At 36.2% G+C, this 5226-nt stretch overlaps 1 pseudogene; it reads left to right on the top strand.

Moving 5' to 3' along the window:
- The first annotated feature begins 446 nt into the window (after positions 1-446).
- Positions 447-4179, top strand: LOC147497248 (uncharacterized; annotated as a pseudogene).
- The last annotated feature ends 1047 nt before the right edge of the window (positions 4180-5226 follow it).

Here is a 5226-nt window from a genome sequence, read left to right as displayed (position 1 = left end):
CAGTTCTCGACTCTCTCTCGCTCAAATTCGTTACCTCAAATTGCAAAGAAGAGAGAGAGAGATGGGTGTAGGAGAGAAGGGATTGGGAGTGTGGAAGCCGCACAAAGCGAAACTACTGGCGTCGGATCCTTTTGCAACCATTGTAAGCAACCTCGAATTCTAGTCGACAACAAAACCCTGGCGATTCGAAATGGCTACCTCGCATTGGTGATTGGATCTGCTCGGGTGACACATCATTCATCCTTACCTTAATATATAATCGAATGAGATGCTATGTCTAGTTCATGTTGTTGTTGTTTTACTTATCAATTTTGGGAACTTGTAAACAATTGGGTTGAGTGGTGTGTGTGTTTTGTGGTTTGGGGTGTCGCGTATTTCTGGATGGATGTGCGTTGTTGTTGAGAGAGAAGGAGAGAGAGAAGGAGAGAGAAATGAAACTACGTAAAATGGATCCGTTTTTAATTCAACGCTTTATATTAGCGACTAAGAGAACATATAGAAGAGACCCTCTTGATAATTTTAAAAGCGTTACAATCGGTGGATGGAATATCGCTGAACTCCATTCTTGGGCTGTAAGTTGTAGTTCTTTTTCATTGAATTATTATTATATTTGGCTTGTGAATTTTTATATCCGACAACAGTTTATTTATATATATATGTATATTTTTTTCATCCGGGTTTTGTTAGTCTTTAATGGAGTTGTAAGTTTTTGGAATTTGGGGTTTGGTTCCTTTCAATGATTTGCGGCTTTTAGTCCTAAGTTAGTTTTGTTTATCTTCCTAGTTTGTATCTATTATCCCGAATCAACTTTGAAGTATGGCACATTATTTGTTGTTTTCTGTAAATCCATTTTAGTGTTATATTTTTGTTTTCTCCATGATCTCGATATGTATTTTGCATCGTTTTTTTATTATCATGTTTTGTTTTTGGGATTTGAGTTCTAGAGTTTAATTTATTTCTTGTTCTTGGTTCTCATATTATTATATGGTTTATAAAAACATGAAAACAGAAATCCCAAACTTTTACTTGTTTCTAGGATGTGTACTTGGAATGGTTTTGGTAATTGACTATTTGTGTTGAATGCGATGCACCAGTAGGGTTTTACCGCTCCGTTCTTCGTAAATTGCTTTGGCTTGGTTAGCCATTTTTGGACCAAGTCTTTATTTTGTATCTTTTGTTGTTATTGCTGTTGCCAACGTGAGCCTTATGGCTATTCTCGAACGGCTTATGCCCTCTCACTTATATTCCTTATACTCTTCACTATTGCTGCTATGTAAGATCTCCCTCACTTTTTTTTTCCTTGTTGATGTATGCTTGGTTGTTTATGATGCACTTTGCTAATGTTTGATTTTGTTGTTGTAGTGTTGGATGCATCGTTTTGTACAATGGACAAGGCTAAATTTCATGGGAACCAGAGAGACACTTTGGAATATATTGTGAAGCAATCAAATGTTACTTGGGATAACCTAAGGAATGTATCGGACTATCTCTCTCGCAGCTAAAGCGTGTTGGAGTGGTTAAGCTTTTCTTGGGTCTGATGTCGGACCCAAAGATTGATGTAATTGGCCTTAAAGATTAATTCCTCTTCTAGTAAACTTGCAGATAAAGCGAAGGAGAATTCGCGTAACATAAAAGATGTGTTGAATCTTGTGTAAGAAAAAATTTAAAGGTTTATCTTTGCGGTGATTTCCATTGAGATATATGCAGTTGTTAAATTATATGTGTTCGCGAGGAGACTATGCCTTATCCCGATTCTTCTTTGTAATGCTCCTCTTGACATTTCTTGGATTACGTAAGTATTTTGAAACCTTGACTTCTTCTTGATAGTTTTGGATCAGTCATTATTTAAATAATATATGCCTCTGTTTTTTAAACCGCTTTGATTTTGGGGTTTGCGGTATTTTCTATTTTTGGTATGCAATTCCTTGTGAGCATGTGAGTCAAATAACACGCCTCAATTTCATTAATTCTCTCCGATATTTTGTAGAGCACTCTCTCTTTTTATATGTTTCTTTAAGCCATTGTGATTTTTTCGACCATATGCTTGGTTGCGGCTTGGTGGTTATCGGTTTGGGTCCTTGTAGCGAGGGCACATTTATCTTGTCTTGGAGTATTTCTCCTTCTCCATAAGTAAGTCCGATGCTTTAGCTCTTTGGCTTACATTTATAGGAAAAAGGAACAAAATTTGGAATATTGGAGTGTAGCCTACCTATGTATTTGACTATGGTTCTTAATCAATTTTAGTCTAGAATCAATGTTACAAGTTAAACAGTATTTTTTTTTTATATATACCCAAGGTGCTTTCTTTTTTTCGTATGCTTCAGGATGGCTAGTTTAACTGTTTAAGTAAAGTATTTGATAGTCCAGCGAGTGATCTATCTGAGACATTGTACTAGAAGACACTACTTTCTTTCCTCCGAAGCTTATGAGCTTCACACTAAACTATTAATATGTAAAATGTATAGTAGATTCTTGGTTTAGAGGATGATGATGTTGTCACAAATAATTTTGTGATGTATAGTGTTTAATTCAAATGATTAAGTGTTCAGCTCAATTAGAATGTCTTAAATTTATGATATTATTCCTCTAGGTTGATCGAATGTCCGAACTAGAATTTGTAGTTACTTTGTGACACAATTTTGTCTTTTTGTTTTGTTTTTGTTTTTAATAGTTTTTTACTGTCCTTTTATTCTTGCCAAGGTTGTCCTATCATTTTCCTAGTTCTCTTTATCGTATCCTTATTTTGCTGAAGAAATCCATTTTACGGAACATTTTATCTTTCAAAGCATCGAAACTTGTTACTATTTTCTAGTACTTTTTGTTGTTTGTTTTGCAACTCCATTCCTTTTGTAAATGTTTTAATGGAAATGATTTTTCTTTGATCACATGGAGCTTTACCGCTTTTGATGTCGTATTTCTCTTTATGTGAGTAAATGCTACGTTCATAACTTTTTAACTTGGAACCTCGTATTGGGTGATCACCTAAGATGCACCGTATAATAACACGAAATAGACGCATACAAAGGCGGTGATTCAATTGGTCGTTTTGACAAATTCATATTTAACTTTAAAGTCCTTGAAGCGGAGATTCTTAAAAGCGATGGAGCTGTAATATTCATTCATTTCAGGGAGGGTGTTGCTTGAGAAAACCATTCCAAGTTTCTCTTGATGCTCGAGGAGGCGGGGATCTGATTTTCTGGAATTATCGATTCAAAATATTATTATTGCTTACATTTTTTTTTTCTTTACCGAAAAGTCCATAAGTTCAACTAGCATTTAGATGCATCTCACCGGAAACAGGAAAAAAGAGGCTTAACATTCCAAAGAATTATCTAGATAGTGCTCTATCCAAGTTGTGCGTGATAACTAAACTAGCTAAACTTGATTTTTCTTCCCGGTGTAGTCGGAGATACTTGTGTTGCAATGGATCGGTGGATCGAAACCCAACTTCTCATCACGGCTCTTGATGATATACTTCCCTGTGTGGATAACACAACTGCAAATGAAACTTTGTTGCGGAGCAAGCAAGTTTAGTTCAATTGGTCAGCGTAGTCAACCAAGTCATCACCAACTTATCTAATAACAACCTTCCGCCTATAGTAGGACCTCCTCTTTATTACAATCGATCACGGTCCTCACGGTTCCCATACTCTGCAACCCTTTTCATGCGGACTTGGTGATCGAAGTTGTGCATCTGGTGAGGTGGAATTTAGCAATGCAACACGGGTAAACCTAGAAACCCTCGGAACTCTGGAGAGGAAAGTGGAGACCATCTATTGAGACATTGTTTGCTTTCTTGCAGTCCGAAAACTTTGTTTGTCGGGTTTCATCACCGGGATGTGTAACGATGGGTCACCTTACACCCGATTATTATGACCATGGGTGGGTGGTGCTGTTAATGTGAGCTATGGGTTGTATAATTATGGTCCATTCCTTGTTCACCTTGAAGACTGTGATTTTGTGAGGGCGCGTCCACGAAATCTCAAAGGATTATTGCCCTAAAAGCTGAAGCGTTATTCAAAATGGATCTACGGGATTGGTGATGGTTTCAGCTGCGGTGATGCTCTCTTTGATCTTAAGGGTAATTTATGCAAAGAGAGGCGGCGACACCGTGTGTATACCAAACATCTCATCTTGTGGTTATGGTCGGGTCCTTCCGAAGAAAACAAGGGGATGTAGGAAATATCAAGTTCATTATATCGTCTTAGGTAAGGTTTATGCATTACTTAGATTTGCATTGAGGTCATGTACAATTTGGTACTTCACTTTTTGTAAAATATGCTAGACTTTTACTTTTCCAATCAAAGTCAAAGCTAAACTTACAGTTCGATATCAACCTCTGGATTTACCATCAATATCACATCATGTTAAGTGATTGTACTTTGGTGAGCCATAGTTTTGTATGTTTTAAGCTTTCTAAGTATGTGTTCTTTTGAAATATTTATTCCTAAATCTTTTTGGTTCCTTCCCAGTTCCCTCGATTACAATTACAATTTAGAATTAGGTAGTAGGCGATTGTTTAATGCATTCCACTCTGCGAGGTGTAAAGGCCGAAAGATCACGGTCAATCAATCTGTTAGTGATGTGTTTTGACTCATCCGGATAACAAATTTAGAACTGAAGGAGACATACATGCAAGATGAACTTGGGGTGTTCACTTCGATATTATTTAGTTCATCGGAGAAAATGGGGTGTTTTAAATCGGAGGCGAATGAGGATGAGTTTTAGCTATGTTCGGACCCTCCGGTTTAATTTATGAGTTTTACCTTTTAATTTATGAAAAGGAATTTGAAGTTTGTTTTCTTAGTGCACTCAAAAATTAATGGAAGTTTTTTTTTTATTATTATCTTTTTGCAATGTTTGATAGTTTATTGTACATTTTGGAATTTGTTGGGAAGATGGAAATGTTGTATGTAGGCGGTTTGTAAAATTTTGTTATCACGAGTTCAGTTTTAAGTGGAAGAGCATTACTAGCATTATTATTAAATATATATATATATATATACCACGGTTTGGCATAACCCGTAGTGTTTTAGTATAACTATATACCACGGTATTATAATACATACACTAATATAAACCACGGTTTCAATAGTTTATATGCCCGCGGTTACATTGACAATGTGGGTATATAATGGAGCATACAAACCACGGTTCTTTGAAAAACCGTGGTATCCGTTAAACATATATACCATAGTTTTGCTATTATTATATACCACATCACCT

The sequence above is a fragment of the Coptis chinensis genome, chromosome 5 (assembly GCF_015680905.1).
Source record: "Coptis chinensis isolate HL-2020 chromosome 5, ASM1568090v1, whole genome shotgun sequence".
Taxonomy (NCBI): Eukaryota; Viridiplantae; Streptophyta; class Magnoliopsida; order Ranunculales; family Ranunculaceae; genus Coptis; species Coptis chinensis.
The sequence above is the reverse complement of the archived record's forward strand: the minus strand, read 5'-3'. Positions and strand labels throughout refer to the sequence as shown.